The sequence below is a fragment of the Trachinotus anak genome, unplaced genomic scaffold, assembly GCF_046630095.1.
Source record: "Trachinotus anak isolate AG129_WGS33_773 ecotype Australia unplaced genomic scaffold, CSIRO_AGI_Tana_v1 ptg000005l, whole genome shotgun sequence".
Lineage (NCBI taxonomy): Eukaryota > Metazoa > Chordata > Actinopteri > Carangiformes > Carangidae > Trachinotus > Trachinotus anak.
The window spans coordinates 16,626,488-16,640,167 of record NW_027273856.1 but is presented as its reverse complement, the minus strand read 5'-3'; the positions used below and the strand labels follow the sequence as shown (position 1 = coordinate 16,640,167).

The 13,680-nt window shown below is 41.1% G+C and overlaps 1 protein-coding gene across 2 annotated transcripts in view; it reads left to right on the top strand.

Annotated features, from left to right (window-relative positions):
* disp1 (dispatched homolog 1 (Drosophila)) overlaps positions 1 to 13,680 on the top strand; it is an 89,292-nt gene that overhangs the window by 5,193 nt on the left and 70,419 nt on the right. The window lies entirely within an intron of this gene.

Below are 13,680 nucleotides of genomic sequence, written 5' to 3'. Positions count from 1 at the left end.
TGAGCTGAAGGATGGAGACACTGGTGGATCCCGTGGACCATGGCACCGGCAAGCCTAATCTCTGTCTGTCTTTGTACAGACTTCAAACTGCTACACAGTATGGATTTGTGTCTTTTGGTGCTGACAGGCCACTGAGGGAGAGATGTTCCCTTGGCTCTGAGGAGCCTGTTAGGGACATGGATTTAGATCAGTCTGAGATAAATATTTTGCTTTCAGTAAGGATGAAATCCAATTTAGGACTCAAATTTCAAAGTTTTGGTCCTGGCCAACACTCTATGAAAAGATTTACTGTATAGGAAATAGGCTCTATCAACGAGTTTGGTGTCCAAGACATCCAGTTTTTAGTTTCAGACAGGCAGGCATGAAGATCTGAGAGTGACGGTAGAATCACTGGGTTGAATTGAAATTGGAATCAGTTGAAATCTAAGGAATACATGATAGAAAAAAGTGAGAGATAAGAAGTCATGGCTGAAGGCAATGGTTAATGGTTCACTATGTAACCATGAATAAAATGGTTATATCAGGTTATTAAAGATTGAAATAAGATATTATAACTACATTTGATGCCATTGCAGTTCAAATACAGTGCAGATTGTCCTGTTTTGAATTAAACTTCCACTCAGTAAGTGAAGGATAAAAAACTGTTTTTATGGAGATGCCAAAAACAATTAAGCAAAATCAAGTGAAAAAGAGAAACCCAGTAGGAAGGAAGGACAAATAAAGGGATGACTAATAGAAAAAATGTGGTGTGGAAGTGAGCTGAAAATAAATGCTTTTATTCCAAAGCTAAGTGTCTGAATCACCAGATGACTCTCTAAAATTGTTTTGACTACTGATGCTAGATTTGTCCACCAACTTCCTCATCACACACACACACAGCATACAGTGTAATGTAGTGGAGGTTTAAGGGAAATTCAGCATGCAGGCTCCAGCTGCCACACCCTTCATTTTTATCTCTTCTAACAGAAGACTTAGGAACCACAGGTCTGTCGTTGTTCTTTCTGTCCTTTCCAGCCCTCAATCATCCCTTAAGGAGCTATTTGTAAGTTTTGCTATTGCTACATAGTCAGTGTTAGCATTAGCAGCTGTTCCCTTACAAGAAGAAGCAATGGGATTTCAGCAACAAACTTCTTTCCTTTGCTCACCAAGAGCTGTCTTCAGAGGTGGAAAGCAACACCACTGATAATTCTTGTCTGTATCATGTCTTTTCTCCTACTGAAGTTAGCATCCTAACCAGCTCCTCATTGTATCCTCCAGTCTGCCCTTAAGAGGTAGTGCTCAGAGGGCTTATTATAATCTTTTGTATAATAAAAACAAAAATGGCTGAAGATCTCGTCGAGCTGCATTCACCGCCACCTGCTCCCAGCAAGAAACCACGTTCAGTGGCTGAGAACATTTACAAATAGCCCCTTTAAAACAGCCATGTTTTTAGGAACCACTTCTCGACACACATTTTTGTAAATCAGTGATGGTTATCTCATAGATGAGATATTTGAAATGCCACTCATTGACAAAGAGGTACACAGTGCTCAAGCTTTATCCTTCTACTTTGTAAATACACCCCATCTTTGACTGTCCCTGGATTTAAGCTCAGGGCATGATCCCATCAGGAAAACCTGAGCCTGAGCAGACAGAGGCATGGATCCTATCATGGCATCTCTCAGACCATCCATTACATCAGTTCCTATCTTGGTGTCTTTATGGACGTCGTAACTGAAAGCAGGCCGCCTGATAGGCCCTTTTCCTTTTAGGTCCCCAGTTTAAGATTAAAGAAATCGATAGCGCCTGCTGCTCCTCAAAAAGCATATGTGAAATATTACAGGCTCTGGCCACTGCGCTCTGCTTTCAGCTCTGTGACCCGAGGAGGGCCCTGTGTGGGAAGAAGTGCTCTGAGAAACAACCCCCTGTGTCTGTCTTCTGCATCACCCAGGCCCAGAGCCCTGCCATATCTCTGCCTGCACCACAGCTGTCACTGTTTGTATATTTGATATAGTGACGGATGCCGAAAAGGAACAGGTGTTGCGTATTAGTGCCACTATTTTTTTCTACAGCCCTCTGGAAAAAAAAGTGGACTGCAGTCAATAGAGTTGTCAGAGTGTATCATTGTAATATATGGCAAACTGACTTTTAAACCGAGTTTTGCTACAAGGCATTACCCTCACAGTTTTCCTGAGGAAAAGGAAGAGGCACAGAGAGGGAAAATGAATTAATGTGGTTCAGGTAGACTGACCCCAAAGATCAGAAACATGGGAATGTCTTTGAACATCGACCCTTTTCTGTCCTGCTGTCTCTGCTCACTAAGTTTTATTGGTCTGTATTGAGTTTGTAGGACTATCAACCACAGATGGAAACTTTTCCATATTTGGTTTTGACATTTATATCTTATATATGTCAGAGAACTTTTATCCCACAGTCCTGTCTGATAATTTCTTGAATGATCCCTGACATTATACTGATTTTCTTCTTCTTACATTTGAGTGTTCAGCAGCATTAAAATCCAGTAGTTATATGAGCTGAACATGAATCTCAACACTGAGCCTGCCCAGAACTGGGGTTTTGGGTCCACCTGTGCTTTCCCAACCTGCTGCCAGCTTAACAGATGTTTTGTCATCCATCACTCTCAAACCTGCCTGCATTTGCCGCTTAATATTTTATATCTTTGCGTGAACACGCTTTTACTCCTTTGCCTTGCACGGGCCTGCAGAACACAGTTGGCTCCCCTCACCTCATCAGTCTTGGTTTGTGTGTGTAACACAGAGAGTGTGAGTGGAAGGGAGTGGGTTGCTTCACTGCATCTTTCCTGGGTTGTTTAGCTCTGGAGACAAATCCCCACAGACAGGGGTCTGGTTCCCCCCACAGAGAACAGCCTCATTAGGATTTGTTGCACAAACTGGAGAATGTTGACTGACTGAGGGGAACAAGGCCTTTCCCTCAAAGGGACACATTTTCCTCACTGCGGCCTGACCCTGGAGCTCTGGGCCTTGTCGAATCACATTTGGCTCATATGCCTCCCTGTCAGGGGCTCGGTTACCCCTGGACCAACCTCATGCTCCCTGACCGAGGCCTGCATGCAAAACTGAGCTTAAGGTTTGAATGCATAGGGAAGCTTGTTGAGGCAACATAGAGAGCTGATGTTGCTATCACGAGGTATGGAGTCAAGTGAACATCGCACCCTGTGCTGTTACTATTTTAAATGTAGGTCCCTGCAGTGTACAGAGAGAGTCAGGTGGCTCATACAGGGCAGTATATGGCTGTAGGTGTTCTGAGCACCCGGCTCCACATCAGAGTAGGGTGGCATTAAGAAAGAAATGCTTTCTGATCCACAACATACAGTTCTGACAGTTTGGTTATGGAGTTTTAAGTAAGGAGAGACAGGGGGTGGGGTCCTTTCTCATGGACACAGTTATCATCCAAGATATGCAGAGTTGAGCAAATGCAGAACAGCCAAGAGCAATTTATTTATTTATTTTCTTTTAAATTTGAAGAAATCAAAGAATCCTGAACACTTTCAATCCCTTGTTACTACTTCATTAACAATGTTTTGGTCCTCAGAGGCTGGTCAACACATTTACTGTTCATAATGATGCATGATTTTACCTGGAGTCACAATGATCAGTAGTCACATTTGCAGTTAACATTGTACAAGCTGTGATTAAACTAAAAGGGCTTCATGTTTTCCCCTCTGTAAATGGTTATTTAGGTAGGTAGCTGTATCTACAGAAACAGGTAAGTCAGTACAGCCTGGCTGGGATGGAACTACCTAAAATATGGCGTATACACTGATCCAATACCATGTAATTTATTAATAACCTTTTCAGTTTCACACAGTTTTTCCCAGAGATCAATTCTTTTTCCCTGTTCTAAAACAGTAGCCTACACAGGAAAGTTGTGCTGTGCAGCCGCTGGCAGCTACTGTTTTAGAGCGAAGAAGAACTAATCGTGTAACGTCAGCCATTAGCAAAATGTCAGCAGTTTTGCAGCATGTTACATAAAGTCCAACCAGTGGCAGTGTGGAGTTGTCCTGGTGGCTCATCTGCTACACCATTGGCCTTTAAGGCTTAGTCCTGACTCTGAGGACCCTTGCTGCTTGTCATCCTCTCTCTCTCCCTGACTTTCTTGTCTCTCTCTCAATGTGGCTATCAGAATAAATGCAAAGAAATACCCCCATTTTTTTTTAATTTCGAGGGGTGGCTCTAATGTTTGGACAACTAGTGTAGGAAGTTTTCTTTATTTCAAGATTAACTATTTATGACTGACAGTCAAATTCAATAACATGGCATGGCATGGCAGGTTTTTACAAAGAGTTTAACCTGAGCCATGTCATACAACAATGACACCAATCATATCCCATCCACATATGGTTAATAGTATACAGCTGTTAAAACAGTTTTATTTTAATGCAGTGGTATCGGCTCAGTACTCGGTATCGGCCTGTACACAAGTTCAGGTATCAGGAAGGAAGAAGTAGTATCAGAATGTCTCTATGTTATTGCAGCATTTAGTCAAACTCTTTTTCTGTGTTGAGGATATTACTGTTTCCAACTCCCCTGTTGACTTGCACTGTGTTGGCTCTGTACATAATAACCAACCAGTTAACTATGCACATGAGCACATTTCATCATTTATTTGATATTAAAGGATTAGAACAGATTACTTTAAGTTGTGTTCTGCATTACACAGTTTTATGGTTGGATTGTAGATGTGTAAGTGATGTCATGATGTGTCATTGTAAGGCGGAGGTGACGCTTTTTAATTACGCAGACAGGCCACCTCAATCTACTTTATAGGGGTCGTTTTCACTTCCTCTCTCAACCATCTCTGCTTGATGTCAAATCATTGTCAGTCATGTTTGGCATTGACGGTCAGAGATCTGATTAAAAAGGCTGAAGAGTTAATGAAATGGGAGACTGCTGTTCTTACAGGCAGTGTAGAGAGACACTCTGACCTTCACCTTGGATTAACAACTGGAGAAAACCACAAATTGATGTAAAGGATACCATAAACAACAATATCATGAAGAAAAAAAATCAGTTTTCACGTACAGGGAGGGAACAAAGGAAGGGAGTTGTCGATCATCCACTTCTGTTGAATCAGCTCTGTTCTGTCTCTGCCTCCCACCACCTTCCTGTTTCTCACACCACACAGAGGATATAGTAAAGGTGCTTCAAAGTCTTCCTCTGTCAGCCCATTAGAGTTGAATGGTTGAAAGGGCTCGTTCCCCCATAGGAACCGCTGTGAGCCAATGTTGAGTAATGCTGGACATATGGAATATGTAACTTGCCACTAAGTCTCTGGGACTCTCAACACATAGCCTCTGATTTCCAGCAGACTTTGTCTCAGTCATTTAACATAATTTCTCTCCAGAAATGGAGCAAATTAAGAACATTTAACATCTTTTTTTCTTTTTTTTAACAAATCTTCTATTCCATTGTGTTTTTTGATTTTGTGTGATGAATAAAGTAATTTCCTCTTTGATTTCATACAGTCTTACCTCACTTGGAAGCAGCTGACAAACTAGAGACAACATGCAAATCAGTCACCTTTGGAGCTCTGTTCCTGTCCACTTGGCACAGTTCAAATGGTGTAAGATTCGCACAGAGGACGAGGGGAAAACAAAAAAGAAATATGACAGGAAATATGATGAGAGTTCACCCCTGCTTCTCTGAAGTGATGACATGTTTTTACTGGCCGTACTGAGTATTTAGTTGACTTTGGCATATCAAGTTGGATAATGTCCTGCCAGTCAGACTGTGATTATATTGATGGACAAATATGGATCCTGCCAGCTGACTCAGCAGCAGGTACAGAGTACAGCATGCCTTTGGACGGGGCTGGTTAAAAAAACAACAAGCTCATAACAGTAACTCATTTTTTATTTTTTTTAATTTTTGCAGGCAAGGCCTTGTCTGAGCATCTCTTTATGTGCTTCTGCTTGAGAGACTGTTAATGGAGATTGCTTTAAAGGGCTTGTTCAACTGCTGGTCACGAAACAGAATATGTTTTTTCAGTCACTATAGAGAGCTGCAGTGATAATGTGTTTTTGTTGGCCAACTCCAAAGTTAGCATCACCCTGGTTCCTTCGACAACAAGGGGTTTTTACGTTGGCTTTTGGATTACTGCAGAAAGTAAGAGTTACATACAAAAGTTTATGATAGTGACACGTTTTGTTCAGCAGGATAATCTTAAAAACGATCTAAATACAATATAATACAAAGTAAAAAGTAATGTTAGGCTGTAAACGAACGTCCCAACCGCTCAACTTCAGCCTGTAGTTTGACTTAGCTCTGACCTCTTCTACAAAAGCTTTTCCTCTTACAAAGTTAGTATTAGTTTAAATATAAACACAACAAGGCTGTAAAGGTTGACTGGTGTGTAGATTTTCAGCGTGGTGACCATTAACGTCCCCGACAACCTTTGTTGTCTCATTTAGCCACTTGTCAGCAACCTGAGATGTAAAGCTTAAAGAAGTCACAAGGGGGGTATAAAAAAATTTTATGTCGTAGAATAGAATGTGAAAATATCTTGAGCTTGTGTTAACCACAGACCTTATTATCAACCTTATTTCAATCTAACCACGAACCCATTCTATCAGGTCAAACTGGAGGTGCTAAAATGCTAAATAATTTCTGGATTTTAGGACTCCCTGCAGCGCTCAGTAACTTGTGGATGTAATTGTTTTCTCCTAGAATCCCTCACTGTGTAGGCAGGAGGCAGAAGGGTTATGGATTCTGGAGCTGAATGATAAGGTTTTAATTTTTCCTTAAATTGGGTGCACGTACAGTGTTGACTGATATTTAATAACTCTGTGGCCAGAAACATGCACCACACATGTGGAATAGTTGGCAGTTGTGTTGGGTTACATGAGTATATTATCAGTGGGTGTGGTAGGGGGGTGGGAGTTTTCATGACCAATCAAATTATGACTTTTATTTTCTTTAATTGCATCATGCTTCTGCACTTTGGTGGTCTGGCAACTTGTCCTGGATCGATCCTTCAAATCAAAGAAGTGGAAATGTGGTTGCAGTTAGACTGAGAAGACACAACATTTTTCTGTAAAGGTTTGCTCTGGTGCTGGGATATTTGCTACCAACTGTTGAAAAGTGTTCAGTAATAATAGGTACTGAAGTTGGCAAAGAAGCACGGGGATGATTAATGATTCAGCAGCCAGGCTCTGACATCTATATAGGAAGTGTCTGATTCCATAACCTCCATTCTTTCCATTGTGGCCCACAGTGAAATATTGGTGTTGAATCACTGCCACTCACACCTCATTTAGAAGCATACAGTAGCATTTGAAAAGAAAAATGTGAAATCTTTTTGTTACTTGTGTGAGATACATTAATATAGTCAACATGTCTCTCTATAAATAAGTGGAACTTCCTTTAGTTTGGTAAATCTGGTACAGCTGTGCTTCACACCGTGCACCATTAACCGTCTGTGAGCTGATGGACAGGACAGGTCCAAATTCCCCTAATACTTAACACCAAATTGCACCACACTGTTTAATCATTACTGACATGCCCCTGACTGTGCCAGTCCGCCCACTCACTACACGGCAAATCATCAAAATATTAACCCGACGCAGGAGAGGGGGAAAAAATGAGCATATGTGAGTAATCTCTATATCATCCTGTGTTACCGCCCATGTTGGCAAAAACTGAAGGTGAGCAATGTTTGAAAGTCAGGAGTTGAAAAGATCAGACACTCCCCTGTGACCTCTCAGCTCACTGGGCCCAGCGGCACCATGACATAGTGTTTTGGAAAATGGCAGAACTGATATTTTGACATTTTCATTCTTTTCAAAGGTTTTCTCTTCTGAAAATGTCACTTCCTGACCTTCTCTGTGCAACGTTTGTCATTACTCAGTGTCCTCACACAATGTCTGCATTATTTTATTGGACACGTTCTACTTTGAGCCCCTTCAGTTAAACTTGTGGACACTGAGGAGGCCCACGATACCTGAGAATGTGCCTTGACACATGAGAGGCAGCGTGGAGGGTAAACTGGCCCTTAATGATCACAGATGGAGAACAGGCTTCTCCTGACCCTTACAGCACAAATGTTTTTCCTCCTCTGGCTTCTTCCATCACTGGTACATTCGACAAGTGGTTTGCCATGAACTCTTTAGTGGGCTTCCGCTGTCTTGATGGCTGTTCCATGGCACCACTTCCACCAGAAAGTTATTGGAATTCATGACACTTAATAAAGAGAACGGCGCCTCATGCTTCCTATGCTACCTCTTCAGGAATAATGATTTTCAGGGGCAGACTTTACCATTAGGTAAGGTAGGCAATTTCCTGGTGTCCCCTGTTAAAAGGGACCTTAACAGCTACAGACTTGTTTGGATGTAAAAATATAAAACATATAGAACTATGTTTTTTTTCTAACCTTTAAATAACTTCAAAGCATTTATTTCATAACATAAGATAAGATAGTCCTTTATTAGTCCCACAGTGGGTGAATTTGCACTGTTACAGCCGTGAAGTTGACATATTAAACTCATCTTATAATATAGATGTGTCTCCATAGAAACTATTAGCATGATGGGAGCACCGACCCCCAGGGGCCAAGTCGGTTACTTTGCAGATTCAGATTGTGCACACAAATTCATTGTCATTGATTAAACCATCCAGGACTATATGACATAGTTAAAATGAGCTGCACTGTGAAGAGACTTCTAGTTAATGTAAGTACATTCAGTTGATATTACTTGATATTACTGTAATAAGTGAAAGAAACCTTTACTTTTAACAGAGTATTTTCATAGCGTGCTATTAATAGTTTTGTTTAAATAAAAGATCTGAGTACTTCTTATGGACAGAGTCTCTTATTCTACCATTATCACATATATGATATATAGAAATATGTACACAAGATTACTGTTCTCAATTAGAGAAAGGCTGAAGGTAAGACATGATGGATGCCCCCCCCCCCGTCCCCTCCCTGTGTGCAGGGCTGTATGCATCAGCTGGGACACTGAGGTCAGAACTTAATCATGAATATAAATGTGAACCATTGTTGATTATTAACTCACGGGAACAAAATGTAGCTGAAGTACAATATGAGTAAAATCTTTCCTGTTGGCTGAATTACAGCTTTGTTAGGTAGTTACTGTATCATGACGCAGGAAGATTAATGGCCTGCGATCGCATCTTCAGAGCAGGCTCTGCTCCCCACACCATCATCATCATCATCATGACCTATCATCCTCACAATGAAGCAGTTTGATGAGGAAGGAATACCACAGATTTAGTCCCTCTTCTGACACATGTATCTCCCTCTCTTCTCTTCTTCCTCCTCTGGATTCTCCTGAAAGGCGTCCAGGAGTCTGAGGCCTTAATTCAATAAGAGATAAATTGGAAAAATGTGCAAATGTGAGACATATTTTGGGTTTTGCCGGCCAGAGGAACAGTTTGAGAGTGCATTTCATACTCCCCTTTGCAACTTAACTGCCCTCTTCCCTCCTTCATTTTCTGTCTGTGTGCTGTAAATCTTCCCAGAGTTCCATCTGCTCTCTCGCCACACAACAGTTAAGAGTCTGTTCATTAGACTGACACAAACCAGAGAGGGAAGGTGCTCCCAGGGAGGGGCACAGGGAGGGAGGGAGAAAGAGAGCAATCTTGGCCCGGGCCCATTCCCCTGACCCTGGGGGGCCTGTTGTTTGGGTCACAGTACAGAGGTGGATGGAGAGATACAGATGGCGTGATGGAGAAGTAGGTGGAGGAGTGAAGGAGGAGGGCAGGGGCAGAGGGTCAGTCCAAACTCTTTCTTTTGTTTCACTTGTTGAAGACCGTGGTGTTGCTGGAGCCCAATCATAAATTGGAGTGTAGAGCTGCCGCCAAGCAGAGCGATTTAACATTCCTCCCTCCCTCTCTCTGTCTCTTTCCCTTCCTTTCTCTCTTTGTCCTTTATGTCACTCTCCTCCTTTCTCCGTCCTCCTCAACCTTCTTATCATCTTATCTTGCACTGTCCTGAGTCTTCTCCTTTTTTCCTTTCCTCCACAGAGTACTGATTTAGAGAGTGGCAGACATAAGTTTCTGTAGAATTTCATTGTGTGAACAATGATTTAATTGTGTTAAATTTTGTTGACATAAAGTCTCATTTCTGTTTTTGTTTTCCGTGCTTTGCTTTTTTAGCCTGCTACTGAGGAACCAGATATTTTCTCCCTCAGCCTCCTGCCATGTGGCTTAAAGTTGATACAACGCACGCTCACTCTGCTGCGGGCCAATTTGATAAAGTTATATGGACACACCTGCATGCAAACAATCGCATATGGTGCATATATGCACACACACACACACACACACACACACACACACACACACACACACACACACTGCCATAGATGTACACAGACATGTACACACACATGCATGTCAACACAAATGGACTGCAGCAACATTTGGCTTGCATTTTCTTGGCAGCGTCTTTCGGAGCGTTGGGGTGGAGCAGATTGAATAAGAACCCATGAGGGGAGCAGTACTTCAAAGCGGCCTGTTTTTAGTGGTGTTTCTCTAATGCTTATTTTGTTTGGGATTCCTGGTGGACACGGCAGCTCTATGAGCAGAGCAGACTTTTGAGTGGTTGACTGTGACCCTGGCCAGGCTCAGGCTAGCGGCTGCGGGGAGGTGAGGGTTCTGGCAGAGCTGCCCGCTGGCTTCAGCGTGCGAGTATATTTACTAATGGCACTCGCTGGGATGTTGGCGATGCCTCAATCCCCATTATATGGTCTCTGTGGTCCACACTGTATGATTGTGTTGGGTAGCGGCACAATGTACAGAGCTGCTTTTAACACAGGCCTGAACTCCAAACGCAACTGAGCAGCATCTTTTACTGCAGTTTCTACTTCTCTGAATTATTTCCTTTCCATCCCTTATTTTAAAGGCACAGTATTAACTTCTGCTGCTAAGGGTCTCTCAATGAAAACATTAAGAAAAGACTTCCTTAAGTCTCTGTCGTTCAGGAGGTTTTTGTAGGCAGTCAAATTATCCACAGGAGTCTCCTCCTCTCCATAACAAACAGACGAGGGGATTACAACTGAAAGAAGCACTGAATAAAGCTATTTCATGTTTAAAATCAGTGTTTTCCTGATGCTGTCTGTCTGACATAGGACGTCAGAGGGGGGCTGGGAGCTGAGCTGCCACGAATGTTTGCTCAGCTTGTTTCTTTGATAACTTAAGCTCCAGACATCCGATAATTAAAATCCTTCATCCGGTTAAAATACATAGTTGTAAATGACCAATATCTAAAAAAACATCATAAAAATTTCAGAGGCCTCAAAAAAGCCATTTTTGAGGCCTCTGAAAGGAAACCACAACACTGACACTGAAATCGTTTGGGATAATGAAAGTACACAACTCAACAAAATATAACATAGGTCTAATCATTTTTAGACATTTTAACATGGGAAAAGTTACATATTATACCTTAAAAGTAGGTCTGCAACTGATGATGACTTAAATCATTTATTAATCTACCAATTTTTATTTGCAACCAACTGTCCGAAATCTAACTCAGTTTACTTCCCTAGAACACAAAAATAAACAAACAAACAAACAAAACAACCAGTATTCCAAATTGAGAACAACAACCAATAGATTTTTGCCTTTTTGTTTAGAAAGTTACTTAAACAATTATACAATTTTCAAAATAGTTGCTCATGAATTTTCTGTAGATCTACAAATTGATTACTGATTGTTTCAGCTCTATCTTAAAGTTTTGTCTGTCATCATCAGCCGAGGCTCATGGGCATTATAATAAGTGCCAACCACCATGACAAACGGATTAAGAAGTATGGTCTGAAATTAGGGTCAAAAGATTTTGAGCTTGTAAAGTTCGCAAATAATTTGTGGTTGTAAATCAGCCTTTGTAAACCTGTAAATCATTTTGCATTAGAAAGTCAAGTTTCTTCATGTGTAGAACATTTGTTAAAAAAATAAAATAAAATAAAATAAATATAAATCTGTGAACAAATGAGGTTGCAGTTGTGAGGTTACACAGTGAGGATGGTGCTGGGTCTTCTGCAACTCATGTGTGTGTAATTATATTTTGTGATGCCGTAGAAAATCATGGTAGACATTGAGTATGCTGTGTGTATGCAAACAGGTGGGATGCATTTGGATGTAAAGACAGGGTCAGAATGGGTACTTCAATGTCACAAACAGTGTGGGAACTTTGAGCGCTGAGTTTTACACTCAGTTTTCTGCTCTGTATTTGGACGCAGATGCTCACACTTCTCCTTGCAGTGTCTTTATGCATCCTCACTGTTGATGTCATTTCTTCACACATTATATTCACACAGACATGAAGCTTCTAAGAGAAAACATTATCACCCAGAAATGAAGTTGAAATATTTAATACTGGTCACCAGAACATAAACCTACGGAAACTTTCCATTATCTGGGAAACTTCAGTGTTTCTGTGTTGAAGATCACTGAGATTATCATTAAAGAACATTAAGAAACTGGAGCTGATTGAATGCCAGGGAGCTATGCAACAATGTGTGGTTAGTGTTATTGCTGAAGTCATGGCAGACATGCAAGATGTATGTTATCAATGCAGATTTTATTTACATTTTTTTTTGCAGCAAATGCTGCATAATTTTAGGGTTAGGGCTAGATCACTTGGCAAACATTGTGTCAATTACTGTATTTTCTGTAGGTTTCAGTTTTCTCATGGTGATTTTCTGCTTGTGCCAAATACCTAGTTCTCCCATTTGTTCCAAACAAGCTGCTTTTACTGGAAACATAAAATGTGTAATTTCCTGTGCGCTGGAGTTTTTATATAAAAGGACCCACCAGACATTAAATGCTTGGATCACAAATATCAATTTCTAATGAAGTGGGTGTGGATCTTATTCACTGTTTTGCTTTGTCAATTGGATTTAGACAGTCACAAGACATTTTAAAACAGATGTATCAGAGGTAATCACTTAAATGAGACTAGTGTTTAATGTTTCTTTTTAATGGGATATGTAGCATAGTTGCACATTAACAATTTCAAGTTGACTTGTTTTCTGTTCTCTTTATGCCTCAAATGGCTATTAGGACACGGGGCTTGAAGCCAGATAGCTCCCTCTCTAAAAGCATCAGAGCCCATACATGTACAGATGAATGCGCTCTTGGCACCGATGTCCAAGATCTTACGTCACCCTGTAGGACTTTACTCTTGATCATTCCTGGCCGCCAGTGCAGACGTGAGCCCCCTCACAGGATGTCCTCAGCTGTCAAGGCCAAGTGAAGAGCATTTCACTGCGTAGTGTTTGACTAGAGATGGGTGTGTGTGTCTTTGTGTGTGAATGAATGTACAGTTGTGTAGATGTCCTTGTGTGTGTCTCCTTGCACTCTTGTAACACATACTTTGTTTTATCAGTTGATTTTGTGTTTTTGAGATGAAGGATCGACGTTTGATGATGTCAGACTGGTCCAGTTATACACTGCATACCATACTGTATATGTGTATGTGTTTATACTGTGTGTAGATTTATGCGGTGCTATGCAGTATGTAATTGGAACACACTGTAAAAGTCTGAAGACCCAAATAGCAGCCACAGCCCAAGTGGTCTGACTGACTGACTTTGCCATAAGTGTTCCTTCAACAATTAGGCCTAGAACTTAAGATTGAAGTGGCATATAAGTGACATATGCATTCTCATTATAACTGCCATTATCAAAACATGTT